The sequence below is a fragment of the Rattus rattus genome, chromosome 4, assembly GCF_011064425.1.
Source record: "Rattus rattus isolate New Zealand chromosome 4, Rrattus_CSIRO_v1, whole genome shotgun sequence".
Taxonomy (NCBI): Eukaryota; Metazoa; Chordata; class Mammalia; order Rodentia; family Muridae; genus Rattus; species Rattus rattus.
Window position 1 is genome coordinate 87,630,137 of NC_046157.1, and position 18,794 is coordinate 87,648,930.

Sequence of the window (18,794 nt, forward strand, 5' to 3'; positions counted from 1 at the left end):
GCCCTGCAGTGGGTGGTGAGCAGTCAGTCTCCCATGAGAGGGTTATTTTTTTCATGTTTTATTTATTTATTGAGGGGGTCTCACATGTGCCATGGTGCATATTCTGGGGTCACAAGTCAATTTTTTGATTCTGAGGATCAAAATCAGGTTGTCAGGCTTGGTGGCAAGCACTTTTCCCATTGAGTCCTTTTACCACCCAATGGCTTATTTCCTTTCTTTTTGTAATCCTGTGCATAGGAAAAAGGCCTCCTGTCTCTGTTTCTGCATTATCATCATCATCACCATCATCATCATCATCATTGGTGGTGGTGGTGGGTGACACCTGTGATAAAACTCTATCTCTTGTTCAGGCTTCCTTGGAACCTGCCATCCTCCTGCTTTAGCAGACTTCAGTAGCTGAGATCACAGACCTTTCTCTTTCCACCCTGTGCTTTTGTGGAATCAAACTCTGATCTAGCTTGGCAGCAAGCACCTTTACCCAGGGTGTCCTCTCACTGCCTCATTCCCTACCTGTTTAGACGTCCTTCCCAGAAGTCCCTTAGCTGGGTTTATTCAAACTAAAATGTTTCATCACACAACCCCATCCAAACATTTGTACTCACAAAAGATGCATACAGTAGGTGTCTAATGCTTGCTTTAACTCCGGGATAGATTCTGTGGTGCCATTAGAGTGGGTTCTCCTTTCAGATCTTCCTGCTTAGGGGGCAGAATATGCTCAGCCTCCCAGCCTAAAATGGAATGCTGGATCTTTCCCACCATAATGACAGTAATTAGCCCCAAGACTTGGGAGGGGAGCCAGAGAAGGGAAGGGAGAGGGAGGAGGACTTTGGACCGGGTGACAAGCTTCCCCACAGGCTTCCTGATTGGTCTGTGTCCACAACATGACAGGCATCCTGGACTTGTTGCCCCATGTTGCTATGGCGACGGCTGTCATTTAGTTGCTGAATGGAGAGAGTTGAAGATGCTTTGAGGGGTCTAGAGACTCGTAGGGTGGTGATGAGGAGGAACAGCGGCGTCCAGGCAAGTGCTGCCATCCTCCCCTGCACCCCTCAGGGCAGTCCTCAAGTCCCCACTCCCACCCTGACAGATAGTGCTCATCCAGCAGGTAGGGGTTGGCAGCCACAAGATGGGGCTTGGGCAAGGACCAGGACATGTGGGAACAACAACACATGCATGCCAGACTTACAATAGGTGGGCACAGAGTCAGCCCCTCCAGGCTCACAACTTTCAGAGGAGGATCTGGGGCTGAAAAAATGACTCCATGGGTGGAGTAACTTGCCACTAACCATGAAGAACCATACCCCAGAGTGGAAGACCTGATTTTTCACGTTGTCCTCCGAGCTCTGCACTGTCCACATACATGGACACACAATAAAAATGGAAAGTAGTAAAAACAATCCCAGAATTCTTTTGTAACCATTTAATGCCTCACTAGTAGGATACATTTTTTCTATTTACATTTATTTATTTTATTCATATATGGAATGGCCACAAGCTATGAAAACACCTATGGAGGTCACAGAACAGCTTTCTTCCCTCCCGTGTTGTAGGTCTCAGGACCAGGCTTTGTGGCAAGCACCTTTATGCAGTAAGCCTCCTTGTTGGCCGAGGGACAGATCTTCATATCTGCACATTATTGTTAAAGGGCATTGTATGGACTGTGACTCCTCCCTCTGGGGTCAGCACAGAACAGACTCTTGAAATTTAATGTTGGTCTCCTTTTACCCACTACACGATCATAATCCTATGTCACCTTGTGTCCTCATCTTGTTCTTTTTTTTTTTTTTTTTTTTTTTTTTTTTTTTGAGCTGGGGACCAAACCCAGGGCCTTATGCTTCCTAGGCAAGCGCTCTACCACTGAGCTAAATCCCCAACCCCCTCATCTTGTTCTTATCAGTCTTTTGTTCTCTAATCTGTAGTCCAATCGAAATTTTGCATTGCAACCCCCATTTCTGGCTGAACTGTCGTCAGCACTGAAGGACATTTGTTTTGCAGATGCTTACTACACAGAGCTAAGACATGGTAGCCCTGAATGAACCAGGCTATCCTTGAACATAGCATCCTCCTGCCCAAGTCGGCTCAGGCATGCACCACCATACCAGGCTTCAGTCCTTTCTTGGTTATTTATTTCTCTGAAGTTTTGGGAATAGAGCCAAGGAAGGCCTGGGTAGTGGGCAGGCCAGCCTACTTACTGAAGGTTTTAGGTGAGGGTTCCACCCCTGACCACCATCCTACTCAGATCAGATTTTAATACTTGGGTTGTGGTAGGATAGCACACAATGCTCTCTGGGGCCATTACAGACCTGTTGCCTTTGATTTGATTGTTGCAAGTTGTTAAACAGGGAACATGCTCTTTACCCCAAAGCTCTCTTAGGTATGCCTGCCACAGGTGCCCCTGACATGATACAGAGCCCCTCGGGGCCGAGTGTCTCTGAGAGAGGACCCTCCATCTCTGGGAAGTGCTGTGGAAGCCTGGCTGTCAGGGCAGTCATCCCTAAGAGCAGTGAGAGGTTGCAGAAGCCTCCTGACTGTGAAAGAAGAGGCTACTATCATCCCAGCACAGGCATGCAGCTCTCTGTGTGAGTTGGGAAGCCAGCCTGGCCTCTAGAGAGACTTCCAGGACAGCCAGGGCTACACAGAGACCCTGTCTTGAAAAACAAAACAAAACAAACAACAAAAAAGGAGTGGGACAGCCAACGGAACCTCAGGTTTCAGTTCTGGGCTTCTTTGAGACCAAGTTCCCTGTCCCCCAGAAAACATGCAAGTTCAAGACTCATGCCAGGCACCAGGCACCTGGAGGAGACTCCCAACTCAACCACTGTAGCCTTGTAGGCTCAGGTGCCGCCATCACCGGCTGCAACATGCTAGGCTCCTGCTTCCTGTCCCTGCAGCTCCTGTCAGGCCCAAGCAGGTGAGGGGCCCCCAAAGGCTGTTTTGACTGGTACACACCAAGCTCTTAATCCCAGTGTTTTTCTAGTCCTTTCCAGTTTCCTAGTTTACTTGGAAGGCCAGCAAGGAGGTCAGAGGGGGAAAGGGTGAGACGGTGACAGGGAGAATCGTGTGGATTTGTGTCTTTATGAACAGGAGTTAACTAGGAGTCAGCTGGATAACCATCACCATCAAGGACGACGTTTGTCTAACCTCCTTACTCAGTTTTGTTAATTTGATGCAGTTATTGACACCTGCTGACTACAGCAAACATCCAGGTACCACTGCCCTTGCAAAGGAATGTGGAAACCCATCTCATCCAGCTCAAGAGTAACGTTTCTGCCTAGAATCTTCTGATAAGGGGCTGGGGGCGTGGCTTACCAATGAACACTTCCTGAGCATGTGCAATGTTTCAGTTCCCATCTTTATGGTGCAAAATTAAAAACAGAATGTAAAAATCTCTGGCCACCTTTATTCCCATCACTTGAGCAGCACAGCAAGTTCTGAGTTTCAGGCCAGCCAGACCTGCACTGTAAGACACTGTCTCAAAAATACCAAACATCCTATCCCACACTGAACAGCAGAAAAAAGAAACACTGGTCTCCATCAAGGGCATGGCCAAGGAAACATCAATGTCAGAGACACCACTGGCTTCCCTTTATCCTCAGGGAACCGCTCCCAAGACTATTGTCCCCTTTGCCTGGGGAGCTGAGGGGTCACAGCCTTAGGAGTTTCGGGAGATGAGCTCCTGAGGATGTTGGGGCTGAGACCATCAGGACTGAGATTTTGGTGGCCTCTGATGTGCGGGTAGCCTGAGTGTGGTCCTGGGTGGCATAGGGCTTCTTTAGAGCCAGTTCTGTTAATCTCTCCCTACTAGGCAGGGTCAGGTTTCAGGGGGGCCCAGGCAGATGTTAAGCATAACCAGTTCTGTTTGCCTTAATCCTCTGGGCTGCAGGAACTGTCCCTTCAAGAGGGAACAACAAGCCAGCTGAGGCCACCATCTGTGCAGACCTGAGTCATAAAGGCTCCTGGGCTGGGCAGAGCGGGCAAAGGTTGCCATAGCAACTCTGAGTAAGGGGCTACTGGCTTGTAAGTGTTCACAGGACAGGCAAAGCCTGGTGAGGTACACAGCCAGGCACAATGCTTCTGATCTTTCTCCTCCTCCTCCTCCTCCTCCTCCTCCTCCTCCTCCTCCTCCTCCTCCTCCTCCTCCTCCTCCTCCTCCCTTCTCCCTTCCACCTTTTCCTTCAATAAACCTTATTGCCTTTTTTTGCCATTTGAAGAAAAATGAGTTCTTTTTTATTCCTCTTTTTTTTTTTTTTTTTTGAGTAGCCAAGGCTTATCTTGAACCGTGAGCCCCCTGCTTGCTACCAGAGGTTTACTACCAACCCTATGCCCCATTTTTTTAAAAGATGGTCTCCCAAATTCTTTACTACAGGGTGGCTTCAACTTCCAAAAATCCTCTTGCTTTAGCTTCCTGAGTGTGAGGGTGACAGGCCTCGGACACCACTCCAGTTTTAGCTAGTGCTCATAACTGCAGTATTGTGTAGGTGTGAGTGGGTGTGGTTGGGTGGAAGGTATTAAAAAAGCCTTCATGCATGCTGGGCATTGATGGCACATGCCTTTAATCCAGGTACTTGAGAGGCAGAGGCAGGCAGATTTCTGAGTTTGAGGCCAGCCTGGTCTACAGAGTAAGACAGCCAGGGCTACACAGAGAGACCCTGTCTTGAAAAAAACAAAAGCAAAACAAACACACAAAGTTTCCATTCACTGGTGTCTGCCCACACCCATAGTTCTCATGACACAAGGTACATTGCAGACCTGGTGTCTCCAGAGGAAGAAAGTGGAACCATGAACTTTTACAGAGTTTCCCAGGATAGAGCGGAGCCTGCATCAGCAAGGGAGACAGAACTGAGGGGCTTGAGTCCATTTGGAGCGACCCACACCTGCCATCCCAGCATTAGAAAGCAGGAGGAGTTCAAATATGAGACCAAACTCAGCTACAGAGTAAAAACCCCATATCAAAGAATTAAAATACAGTGCTGGGGAGGTAACTTTGTGAGTGAAGTGTTTGCTGTCCAAGTGTGAAGGGCTGAACTTCATTCCAGCACCCATCAGAAATCAGAAACCATACTGTAATCCCACTGCTGGCCAGACAGCCTAGTGGTAGCCATCAGCCCAACTTAAGAAAGAGACTCTGTCTAAAAACATAATGTGGAGGACACATATGTCAACCTCTGAGTCCCATTCCTTGTGTGTGGGTGGAGCCCATCATACACACACATGCACAAAAGAAAAGAAAAGGAAGACAGAAGAAAAGAAAGAATTAAAAAATAATTACAGGGCTGGAGAGATGGCTCAGTGGTTAAGAGCACTGACTGCCCTTCCAAAGGTGGTGAGTTCAATTCCCAGCAACCACATAGTGGCTCACAACCATCTGTAATGGGATCTGATGTCCTCTTCTGGTGTGTCTGAAGACAGCTATAGTGTATTCATATGCATAAAATAAATAAATCTTAAAAAAATAATTACAATGAAAATGAATGGGAACAGTACCCATGCAGAAGCACATGTGTAAATTCATGGACATTTTCTTCATGACGTCCAAACAATGGCATAGTTCAATGACTATGAGTCCTTGAACTTGGAAACATCTGACAGACAAAGCCCATCTACAAAATGATTGTGACTAGATCCTGAAAGGAGTGTGGGGCCAATGAGGCTGGAGGGTAAGGGCACTTGCTGCAGAATGACCTGGGTTCCATCCTTGGGACCCATGGAGAAGGAGAGAAGCTCCTCCTACAGGTCATCCACTGAGCTGCAGACATAGAATCATGTATATGCATGAGCGTGTGTGCACACCCAGCTCTTCACTCCCTGTTTACTTGTATATGCTGAAATTGAACACAGGACCTCACAAATACAAGAGAAGAAATCTGCCAAACAGCTTCCCTTAGCCCTGAAACATTTTCCAGCCTGGCGGTGGTGGTGCCAACCTTTAATCCCAGTACTCAGGAGGCAGAGACAGGTTGATCTCTCTGAGTTTGAAGGTAGCCTGGTTCGCAGAGCAAGGTCCAGGACAACCAGTGTTACACAAAGAAACCCTGTCTCAAAAAAACAAGCAAGCAAGCAAACAAACAAGAAAAAGAACAAGACTTCTCCAAAGGTTTAAAATAAAAAATTAAATGTGGACTGCAGGACCTATAAGCTATCTGCTGACTCTTATGCATGTACTGTGCATGTGCACATAAATAAATAAATAAATAAATAAATAAATAAATAAATAGCATGATTTGAGGGAGACGACTTAGCTCTTTGAGAGACTGCAAGGCTCTGTTCTGTGTTGGTATCCAAATCGAAAGAATGGGAAGAGATAGGAGAGAAAAACAAAGTGGGTGGGGCATGCAAGTTTACACAACAGAGTGCTAGAAGGGAAAGGGACAACTAACCAGAGCTTAGACTTTGCAAATGACTTTCCAGGGTCTCATCCCAGTCCCACAGTTGCTCACTGCAGCCCCTCCTCCCATGCCTCTAAGGCGTATTGAATGAACCTGGCTTGTCAGCTCCACAGCCTTGAGAGCTGGTAGGAGACAAACCTGAGTGTAAGTCCTCCCTGATTGTCCGACTGTCCATCCCTTTGGTGCTACAAAGGAGGCTACGAAAGAGGTGCCACACACCTGCCTTTCCGGTGCTGAGGAGGCTGAGGCAAGAGGATTACAAAAGTTCAAAGCCAGCCTGGGCTACATAGTGAGAGAGACTTTGTTAGAGGGGGAAAGCTGTGACTGGGGCTTGGGGGCAGAGCGCTTGCCCAGCAATCAGAAAGCACTAAGTTCCATCCCCATCAATCTGGTGTAGTGACAAACGCCTGATGGGAGCCTGAGACAGGAGAATCGTAAATTTAAGGCCATCTTAAACTACAAACCAGGACCCTAACTCAAAACAAAATCGCCAGAGCTCCGCCTCTATCCTAAGCGTCTGTGAGTCTCATTTCATCTTCCCTGCGTAGAATTGGACTTTAATTTTCAAAATCCTTTAATTTCTTCAGACATTTTTTTTTTAGCCTCTCTGTCCCAGCAGACACACACACCGGATGATCGCTAACCTGCTGGATGCTCAGTAATCAGGTGGGAGGTGATCTTCACGTGGAAACGTAACTGGCCACAGGACTACACCCTGACACTCTGATCTTCCGGAGACCCCTAAATAAGTTTTTGGACGGATGCCAGACTTTTATTCTGAAGCCGAAGTCTCAACCTATGAGGTAATACTTGGAGCTACATTCCAGGATGATTCCTATTGGCCCACTGGCTAAGCCCCTCCCAGGGTTCCCCACGCTCCGCCTTCCCCTCAAGCGCTTAAAGGTGAGACGTCCGGAACTGGACAGTCACCGGATACCTGCAGCTGCGAGCAGGCAAGGAACGAAGGGAAGAGGGAAAGGTGAGCTGGGGGAGGGGAGTGGAGACTCTCGGTACAATGCAGGTTGGCACATCTTCCAGAAGGCCAACTGGACTGTTTGGGAAGGCCAGAGATCCCAGGGCTGTCTCCCTGAGATGTGGGAGCAGGTGATATCCTTGCGCCTTCTGTCCCCCACCTATTCCTGGGATGAAGAACAGAAAAAAAGGAGCGGGGCATTTGGGCAGAAGGCAGAAGCTGGGTGCGTGTCTTTGTGCCCACCCACCCGAGAGGAATAACTAATTATGTTTCAGCACCAGAGATGCGGACAGTGCCACCCGGCAGAGGGACAGGGAACGGAGCTCGACTTCAGCACCCGGATTCAGGACAGCTCCCAGCGGGTCACCAAAGAGACTTAGCACCTGACAGTACCAAGCTCTCAGCACCCAGCTTCACGGACAGTCTTGTGGTCTGTCCTGGTGGAGCATGTACAGGCAACAGGGTCGCCTGAGGTCTCTAATGATGCTTGACATTTGTTCTTTTCGGAGGGATTTTTTTTTCTTTTTTGAGATGGGTTTTGTGTGTGTGTGTGTGTGTGTGTGTGTGTGTACCTCTGGCTGTTCTGAAGCTCACTATGTAGACTAGGCTGGCCTTGAACTCACAGTGTACAGGCAAAGCATTTTGTTCATGGGATGATATGAGTGCCACTGAGTGAACTAATTTCCCAAGTGAAGCGGTGAGAGGAAAGCCAGCCTCAATCCAACTTTAAATTTCAAGTTCTTTTTATTTTTAAAGAGTCTCCTCTTCAATTATTTATATATATACATATGTTTATAATTATTTTTTAAAACATTCTCATGTAGACCAAACTGGCTTTGAACTCCTTGTATAGCCAAAGATGATCTTGAAGTTCTCATCCTGCTGTTTCTACTTCCTGAGTGCTGGGGTGACAAGTGTGTGCTCCTCATGCCTGGAACAATAGATCTCGCGTTGGTGATGTACCAGGCTGTGAGTTGGGTGGTTAGAGAGTGAGTTTTGCCTGTCTTAGGGGATGGAATGGGAAAGGGATACTTAGTAAGTCAGTGGGCCTTTATTATGCTCAATCCTCTACGAAGAGAGAAGCACTTGAGGGTGTTGGACCTGGCAAAAGAGGAGGATGAAGATAAGGACCAGAACACATGAGCCAATGCTATGTGGAAGACTTGTGATTTTGTTGTTCTGATATGATATGACAACAAGTCACAGCCAGCCTCATAGCATGGACTCCCATCACCTTTCTCCTGAAACACGCAACGGGTAGGTAGAAAACTGGGGCAGGAGCAGGAGAAGGGAGGTCTGCTGTGCACAGGGGAGGATGCCCTGGGAGAGTGCAGTGATGTTCCACATGCTGTCATTCGAACACATCTATATGATAGGACCAGAGACACAACCTCAAAGCCCTGGGCCACAGCACCATGCTTTCTCTGGAGACTCACATAGGGAATGGTGGGCCAGTGGAATAACTCAGAGGTAAAGAGTGCTTTGAAATTACAGAACCCAAGTTTGATCCCAAAGATCGACTGGGTAGCAGGAAAGAACCAACTCCTATAAGTTGGTCCTGTGACACACACGCTTCCACACACAAACACATTTTTTTGATGCTTCATGAATCTGTGTGTCATCTTCACGCAGGGGCCATGCTACTCTCTTCTGTACCATTCCAAGTTTAGAATATGCGCTGCCAAAGCAAACACCTTTTCTTTTTTTTTCAAGACAGTTTCCGTGAGTAGTTCTGGCTGTCCTGGAACTCACTCTGTAGATCAAGTTAGCCTCAAATTCAGAGATCCGCCTGCCTCTGCCTCCTGGGGGATTAAAGGCTGCGCATACATAAAACTTTTAAGAGAAGGATTGGCATCAAAGGTGTGCCTAGAAAATCCTGAAATTTTTATTTTCTTTTCTTCAGTCTTTCCATTCTGTCTGTTTTGAGACAGTGTCACCTGTAGCTCAGGCTTTCCTCTAACTCTGAAAGTAGCCAAGGATGGCCTTGAACACTGAGTCATCTTGCCTCCAGCCCCTGAGTACCATACCTAGTGTACAGGGTGTTGAGTTCAGAATTTCAAACACACTTAGTACTGTACTCATGGAGCCCCAGCCCAATTTTCAATAAAACTTGTGCCCCCCTCCACACACACACACACCAACCACTAATTGCATGACTGGTCCCAGGAAAATGTGGACTTGTATCTGGTGGGTCATGGCATTTTTAACATTCAGCACCCATCATCTGTGTCATTCTAATGCAGTCACTAACCATCCCCCGCACTGTGCGATTCTTCCCAGTTGTCCTAGTGTGCTTCCTGGGGCTATGAGGGGACCTTGACTCAAAGCAACATGGGCAGGAAAGAGTTTATTTAGCTTACAATGATGACCACAACCCATCACTGAGGGGAAGTCAAGGCAGGAACCTGGAGCAGGAGCTGATGCAGAGGCCATGGAGGGTGCTGCTGACTGGCTTGCTCCCCATGGCTTGCCTAGCCTGCTTCTTCTAGAACCCAGGAGCACCAGCCCAAAGATGGCCCCACCAACAATGGCCCGGACCCTCCCACATAAATCATTAATCATGAAAATACCTGTTGGGGATTTAGCTCAGTGGTAAAGCACTTGCCTAGCAAGCACAAGGCCCTGCGTTCAGTCCCCAGCTCCGAAAAAAAAAAAAAAAAAAGAAAAAAAGAAAAAAGAAAATACCTGATAGAGGCATTTTCTCAGTGGAGGTTCCTGCTTCCCTTAAAGTTTCACCTGTGTAAAGCTGACATCGAACCCAGTCACACAGTAGCCCAGGGGCCTTTTTTTGTCCACGGACTGCATGGCCCCCTCACATAACCTCCCATAACCAATTTTGCCTTCTCCAGTCTTCCAGTTCCTTGTGAAAAATTTCCTATTACCTAACCAGTCAATTAGGGCAAGACTTTGTTAACATTCTCAGCCTCCTGAAAAGGTCACACTATTCAGAAAAGGCTGATAATCTCAAACAGAATGTTTAAAGATCTCTTCTGGGGAACTCTAGGTGGGGCTCCACCCCTGACTATGCCCCCAGCTCCTCACTGGGGCTTCTAGGTGTGGGCTCAACCCATGACCCAAACCAAACCACAGTGATAAAAGACCAGGATGAATTTAAGAAGAGACATGTGGATTCAAGGCAGGGTCTTTACTGATGAGTCATACTTTCAGCTTTTATTTTGTAAAGTTTTTGAAACAGGATAATACTATATAGACTAAGCTGACCTGAAACTCAAAAGACCCACCAGCCTCTGCTTTGCCTTCAGAGTGCTGGAGTTAAAAACGTGTCCACATCTTACCCCATGCCTGGCTTATCTTTTTTTTTTTTTTTTTTTTAAGAAAATCTGCTATTATGCCCTGAATAGCTTTGAACTCAGGGTCTTCCTGTCTCTGCTCTTTCATAATCTAGGGTGATAGACTGTGATGCCAGGCTTGCTACTGTGTTTCTCCAGTACCCTGCCCAAGCCATGGCATTCAAAGGGTGCTCGGCTAATGTGTGTTGAACCCACCACAGTGGCATCAGGGAATCCAGCCACACAGCATCAGTAAACAAAATCCATCTGTTCACTGCACACGCACCGTGACTCCCCTCTGTGGCTCCATGAGAAAGCAGCTGCTGGAGGACCGCACTAGCAGGTGTCTTCTGGAGGAATATAATTAAATTCTAGATACTCAGAGGCTGGCCAATGAGAGAACGGTCCCAGGAGAGAGCTGGTCTCCATTCATCAGCAATTAGGAGACATCAATTCCCCATTAGCTCAGCAGGCCCTGTCTTCCTCCTTCACCCAGAGGGACCGAATCTTCTCTCTCCTGAGAGTCCTGCCTCAACTTTGTTTCAGAAATTTGCCCTGAATTTCTCTTTTCTTCCTTCCTTCCTTTCTTTTCTTTTTTTCCTTTCCCTTTTTGATTTTGTTTTTTTGTTTTTTGTTTTCTTTGAGACAAGCTTTCTTTGTGCAGTTCTAGATGGCCTGAACCTCACTTTGTAGACTATGCTGGTCTTGAACTCAGAAATCCACTTGCCTCTGACTCCTGAGTACTGGGAATAAAGGCTCGTGCCATCAGTGTCTGCATACCCTACATTTCTTGTACTCACCCAAATTCATCCTTTGATTGGAACCCTTGGGGCTCACTGAACATTGCCCTGGTTTGGTTTTGTCAGCTTGACGTAGCCAGAGTCATTGGGGAAGAGGGAACCATGATTGGTGTGGGACTGTCCCAGCCACTGTGCTGCTGCTGCCTGAGCAGCCTGGAAAGAAAGTTAGATTTAGCAAATCCTGGGGCACAAGCTCAGTAACAGCTTCCCCTGCTGCCTCTGCATCAGCCCCAGCCTTGAGTGCCCTCCACAATGGGCTGGAACCCATGCACCAAGTGAACTTTCTCCCTCCAGTCGCCTTTTCTCTTCGTTAAAGCAACAGAAAGTGCGCTAGGACAGTTGTTTTTCCATTGTCTCTTAGGAGAGTGCTTGCCCAGCGTCACAAAGCCTGGGTCCATCCCTAGTACCACATAAACTGAATGCATGGTGCCCACATCTGTCAGTATGCAGGAGGTTGAGGCATGAGGGTCCAGAGTTCAAGGTCATCCTCAGCTACATAGTGAGTCGTGGACCAGCCTGGGCTACATTAGACTCTGTCTTCAACACAACAGTAAAAAAAGTAGTGGTGCAACGCCTTTAGCCCCAGCACTCGAGGCTGAGGCAGGCCGGTCTCTGCATTTGAGGCCAGCCTAGTTCTACAGAGAGTGTTCCAGGCTGGTCAGGGCTACACAAAAATCTCTATCTTGGAAAACAAAAACAAAAAAGAGAAGGAAAGAAATAGGGTACAGCAAGATGGCCCAGTCGGTAGACAGACATTTGGTGCCAAGCCCGATGACCTGAGTCTAATCTGAGACCCACATACTGGAAGGCAAGAAGAGCGGTTCTCCCACTTCTACATGTGAACACTGGCAAGATTCTCAGGAGAGGGGCTGCAGAGATGGATCCGTGGTTAAGAGAGCTGGCTGTTCCTCTGGAGGACCTGGCTTTGACTCCCAGCACTTACATGCCAGGTTGCAACCACCTGTAACTCCAGTTCCAGGGTCCTGACGCCACCTCCTGGCTTCTGTGAACACCTGGCACATACACAGTGCACAGAAACACATGCCCATGAAAAGTAATCTCAGTGAAGAATGGTGACCCCAGGCCTCTCCACATTTGCACAGAGGAAATGTGAAGCTTGACCAGGGTCTAGCTCCCACTGAAGCCCCCTCAGTGTGTGTGAAAGAGTATGTTTGTCTGTGTGTGTGTGTGAGTGTGTATGTGAGAGTGAGTGTGTGTGCGCGCATATGCATGTGTAGGTCAGAGGCATGTGTGTGTGTGTGTGTGTGAGAGTGTGTGCATGTGTGTGCACAGACATGCATGAGTAGGTCAGAGGCCAAAGCTTACTCTCAGACTTCAGGTCCAATTCACCTTTTGCTTTACATGTATTGATTTATTTGACTTATTTACATTCTGAGTGTGCACGTGTATACTATGTGCAGCTGTGCGCATATGCAAGTCCCTCTTCTTGTGGGATTCAGTTTTGTCTGTCCACTCATGGGTCCTGGGTATTGAACTCAGGTTATCAAGCTTGGTGGCAAGCTCCCTCTACTGGCTAAGCCACTCACTAGCCCCTTTCACTTAAATAGTATCTCACTCAGGGTACCCTGGAACTCAGAGCAATCCTCCTGCCTTAGTCTGTCAAATGCTGATATTAAAGACAAAAGTCGGGGTTGGGGATTTGGCTCAGTGGTAGAGCGCTTGCCTAGGAAGCGCAAGGCCCTGGGTTCTGTCCCCAGCTCCAGAAAAAAAAATAAAGACAAAAGTCACCATGCCTGCCTTTCCCATCCTCTTACAAAGCTGTGGCGCTCCCAAAGACCCGGAAAACTTACTAGGTGAAGGCCAGCCTGAGCTACATGGCAATGCCCTCAGACCTCAACACAGATCCAGGAACAACAGTACTCATGTTTTTTCTATCACAGCCCTGAGCTGTGGTGGCCCCGAGTAGTATCCCACTCTGATTCATTGATGGGGGCAGACTTCATGCCCCAGGGCCTTGACTGAGAACTTCCTGCAGTTTCTCTCATTTCTCTTGCTCACTGGGCAGGGCTCCATCTATGATCCCCCACCAGCCATGAGGCATAGGGAATGGGATGCCTGCCACATGCCCAGGATGAGAAGAAATGTCAGTCATTGATGTCATTAAAAGCAGAAGTGCCTGGCTAAGGAAAGCAAAACAGCTTCTGAGAGTGGGGTAGCCCTTGATCAGGTTTGTAGGAGAGTGGGTGCCAAATCTGACCAGAAAGTGGTTGCTTGCCCCAGACAGCGCTGCCACTACTGCACCAGTCCAAAATCTGCCTGCTGAGACCACACTGAAGTCCTAAGAGTCCATTGAGGGTCCACCTGTGAGGGGTCAGAGAACAACACACTGGGACTGATGAGCCCCTTCCTTGATGTGGGTCCTTTGCAGCAACCACTTTTACCCACTAAGCCATTTTCTTGGCCCCAAACTATTTTTTAAATTGTATTTTAGCCAGATGTGGTGTCATATGTCATTAACCCCAACACTTGGGAGGCAGAGGCAGGAGAATCCCTGACTTTGAGGCCAGCTTCGTCTACATGGTGAGTTCTAAGACAAATAGGCCATATAGACAAATGAAGGAGGAGGAGGAGGAGGAGAAGAAGGAGGAGGAGGAGGAGGAGGAGGAAGAGGAAGAGGAAGAGGAGGAGGAGGAGGAGGAGGAGGAGGAGGAGAAGGGGGTTGGGGATTTAGCTCAGTGGTAGAGCACTTGCCAGCAAGCTTAAGGCCCTGGGTTGGTCCTCAGCTCCAAAAAAAAAGAGAGAAGGAGAAGGAAGGAAGGAAGGAAGGAAGGAAGGAGGAGGAGGAGGAAGAGGAGGAGGAAGAGAAAAGAATAGTTTGTTTTACTGTGACAGTTTCTCACTCGTAGTTCAGGCTGGCTCAAACTCACAGAGATCTTCCTGCTTCAGCCTCCCAAATCTATGGGTGAAAAGAAGCTGTACAAAGCAGATCTCTTTCTGGGGAGATGGACATGTTCACTCTCAAAATCAGGTGATACAGAGCACCAGACGGTCAACATCAGCTACCGCACACGTGTGTATTTAATAAATGCCACTTGTTTTTAGTGTCTCACATAGCCCAGCGGAGCTTCTGACTCCCAATGGAGCCAAGGTTGACCTCGACTCCCAGTTCTCCTGCAGGATGCCTTGTTGTGTAGTGTTGGGAATTGAACCCAGTTCTTTGTGCACACTAGGTAAGGGCTTGACCCACAGAACTACAGTTTTAGCCTAGCTTTAATTTTTAATGCTTCTTTCCTTGTTTTGAGTCCAGGCTTCACTCTTGCCCAGGCTGGCCTGAAACTCATGACCTTCTCACCCCATATTTCCAAGTCCCAGGATGACAGGTGCAAGTTCCAGCCCACTAGGCTGTCTGGATCCAGCTTGCAGGTCCTTTCTGGAGACTGAGTGTGTCCACATCTAGGCATTTCCTTCCTGGAGTTCTTGCTTTCTGAGTCTATTTACAGCTGGGTCACAGTGACACAGGACATCTGGTCACAGGCCAGGATTTTTTTTTTTTTGGTTCTTTTTTCGGAGCTGGGGACCCGAACCCAGGGCCTTGCGCTCCTAGGTAAGCCTTTCCCACCGCTGAGCTAAATCCCCAGCCCCACAGGCCAGGATTTTATCCCAATTAGCCAAACTACAAGGATCTAAACCAAGCCAGCCCACTATCGCCATCCCACCTCTCTGCTTACTCCCTGACACCTCCCCCCCACACACGGTCACATTCTCAGTATTCTGCAACCATCTGAATGTTCCATGACCCTAAAACACCCAGGCCCACCATAAGCATCTTGTACCATCCGTACAAGCAGCTACCCTACCCGGGGAAGGTCTCTGCTGCCTGCTTGGAATCTGCTGTATGTTTCATGGAATTTTATTTGGGAGACAGGAGGTAAGATTCAGAAGGCAAATGACATCACCTCCCCAGGGAGGATGGGACCTGTCCAGAAAGCCTAGATTACTTCCTGCTTTTTAATGGGTCCTTCAGAACAGAGTGGTTCTAGTTTCCATGGCAACAGGCAGGCAGCAACAGAAGGGAAGTGACTCCCTGAGCTTCCTCCCCCTCCCATAAGTGCTTCTTGAGAGATGAACTGATGGCCATGGAGATGCCTACCACAGACCACAGGGACACCTGTAAGTGGGTGCCCCATCCTGGCTCAGAGCACAGTGGGAACAAGACCTTGGACTCTCCTGATGAAGGAATTTCAGAAAACTACTTTCACTGCTGGGTGTGGCTCAGGGATGAAGCCCTTGCCCAGAAAACCCTCATAGGGGGATGGGGCATGGCTCTGAGGAAAGTAGTAAGCCTGTTACCTTTTTTCTAGTAAGGCATTTATGGCAATGACCCCGGGCTTTCCGACGTCTGTTGTTATTGAGGATGCTGTCCCCTGCTGTCCACTGTGGGAACTGCCCCCATCTTTGGCTTTTAGGTAACAGTTGGAGAAATCCAGTCCATTCTAAGGCATCCCAACATGGTGCACACCAAGTCCTATGGCTTACAGAGCTGGGCCTGATGGAGCCCACCTATACTTGCAATTCTTGGCAGCTCCACCCCTGTTGTGCAGATGGCAGGATTGCTATGGCCGTGTTCCATCCATGCTGGCATCACAGCCTGTGATGTCGCTTCTGGCTGCTCTGGACAGCATGTGCTTTTCTGTCTCTTCCCCATTGCTAGTGCCTGGAACACGGTCTCTCCCCAGAGTGTGCTCATCCGGTGAACTCCACCTTCTCCGTCTGACTCAGAACTGGCTACAATATAAATAATGAGTCCATGACTGCTATGCTGCATCCTCTATGGAATAGAGGCAGAGAATGTATCTGCAATCCTGGTGCTATAGCTTCTAACCCCAGCATTCCAGAGGCAGAGGCAGAGGTAGGTGGCTGTGAGATCAAGACCAGCCTGGGCTACATAGTGAGACCCTGTAAACTTAGTTTTTTGGGAGGTGGAAGGTGGGGATCAAGACAGGGTTTCTCCTGTAGCCCTGGCTGTCCTGGAACTTACTCTTTAAACCATCCCTCTCACAAGCCCAGACACAATTTTAAAATTTGAGACTGTCTTGCTTTAGCCCAAGCTAAGCCACTCATCATCTTCCTGCCTTATCCCTCGAGTGCATTCCAGTGATGGGATGAGAGGTGTGCAGAACCCTAGCAAGCTGGACATTGCTTAAAAGAAAAAAAACATTTATATGTGAAGGTGTTTAAACCCGGCTGTATTTGAAAGAGCCAAGGCCATTGACTGGGGCCTTCTGCTCTCAACTTTACATGGAGAAGAAGGGATAACAGGATCCTGTGTTCACAGAGAACACAAGGAAAAGATGGATGAATTAGAGGCTGACTTGAGCTACACAGTGAGATCCAAGACTGATCCCCCCAGGACCCACACACCCACATGACTCACATGGTGGAAAGAGAAAGTCCTAAGATGCCCTCTGACTACAGCACACACACACACACACACACACACACACACACACACACACACACACACACACAAAAACTTGAAGCAATATAAGAACCTTTAGAGGACCAGAAAGGGTGCTCATTAAGAAATCATGGGGGCGGGGTTGGGGATTTAGCTCAGTGGTAGAGTGCTTGCCTAGCAAATGCAAGGCCCTAGGTTCGGTCCCCAGCTCAAAAAAAAAAAAAAAAGAAAAAGAAAGAAAGAAATCATGGGGGTTGCCTCTTTCTCTCAAACCAGGCGGCCTCAGCCGTGAACAACCTAGCAATGGCCACGATTAAGGCTCAGGACCTGCGCGGCAAGAAGAAGGAGGAACTGTTGAAACAGCTGGATGATCTGAAGGTGGAACTGTCCCAGCTTCACGTGGCCAAAGTGACAGGCGGCACCGCGTCCAAGCTCTCCAAGATACAAGTCGTACACAAATCCATCGCCCGTGTCCTCACTGTCATTAATCAGATTCAAAAGGAAAACCTCAGGAAATTCTACAAGGGAAAGAAGTACAAGCCCCTGGACCTGCGACCCGAGAAGACGAAGAGCCATGCGCCGCCGGCTCACCAAGCTGTACCCACTGCGCAAGTGTGCAGTCAAGGCCTGAGACGACAACAGTGACGATAAAGTGCAAGACTGTCAGGAAAAAAATAATCATGGAGCTGGAGAGATGGCTCAGCGGTTAAGAGCACTGACTGCTCCTCCAGAGGTCCTGAGTTCAAATCCCAGCAGCCACATGGTGGCTCCCAACCATCTGTAATGAGATCTGATGATCTCTTGTGGTGTGTCTGAGGATACCTATAGTGTATTTATATATAATAAATAAATCTTTAAAAAAGAAATCATGGCTGCCTGAGTGTGACTCAGTAGCTGTGGGGATGTACCTGCCATCGCTGGTTCTCTGGGTTCTGAATTTGATTGAGAGAGCCTACTTCAATAACTAAGATGGAAAAGGACTGGGCAGAACCCTGACAACCTCTGGCCTTGCACGTGCTCACAGAGATGTGTTTAAAACTTGCATATTCTAGAGTAGCAGAGATGGGTGAGTGCTTAGAGCATGCACCGCTCTTGAGGACGATGAACCTTGGCTTCCACACTCACATGGGACTTCCACACCCACATGGAGTTTTTTTTTTTTTTTTTTTTTTTTTTTTTTTTTTTTTTTTTTTCGAGCTGGGGACCGAACCAGGGCCTTGCAAGCACCACTGAGCTAAATCCCCAACCCCCCACATGGAGGTTTAACCAACCTTCTGTAACTCCAGGGGATTTGATGCCCTCTTTTGGCCTCTAGGGGTATCTCCACCGATACTCATATAAATAGAATAAAATCTTTTAAAAATTACATAATGTGTTGAAGTGGCTCAGTGGAGAGCACTTGCCTAGTGCCTGCAGAGGCCCTGGGGTCCATCTCCAACACATTGGAACCATTGGCCTGTGATGGTCCAGGAAGATATTGCATATTGGTTTAACTTTCCATGGGCCTCCCCACAAGGACCTGAGTTTGAGCCCCAGGACACAAATGGTGGAAGAGGATGACTCCCAAAGGTTGTCCTCAGATCTCTATGCCTGTGCTGTGGTGTGTATGTGTGCACATACAATAATAAAGATGCAAGCTAAATGTATTTCTCTTATTCTCTGTGTGTGTCCATGTGCTACAGAACATATATGGATGTCAGAGGACAACAGGGAATCAGTCCTCATCTTCCATCACGTGGGTCCCAGGGATTGACATCAGCCAGAGCTACATGAAATCCGATCTCAAACTAATCTTTATAAAGACTTTGAGGGACTGGAGCAATGGCTCAGCAGTGACTCAAGGTCACCCTCTGCTGGCCTTGGCGGACTAGGCAAAAGCATGTGGCATTTTCAAAAAATAATGTATTTAATTTTGTGTGCATCAGT

At 48.0% G+C, this 18,794-nt stretch overlaps 1 non-coding gene and 1 pseudogene across 1 annotated transcript; one reads left to right on the top strand and one right to left on the bottom strand.

The window, feature by feature from the left end:
• The first annotated feature begins 7,322 nt into the window (after positions 1-7,322).
• On the top strand, positions 7,323-17,499 carry LOC116898413 (annotated as a pseudogene).
• On the bottom strand, positions 8,947-9,053 carry LOC116899770. The gene has a single exon (XR_004387783.1). It is a non-coding gene; the product is annotated as a U6 spliceosomal RNA (small nuclear RNA).
• Positions 17,500-18,794: the final 1,295 nt, after the last annotated feature.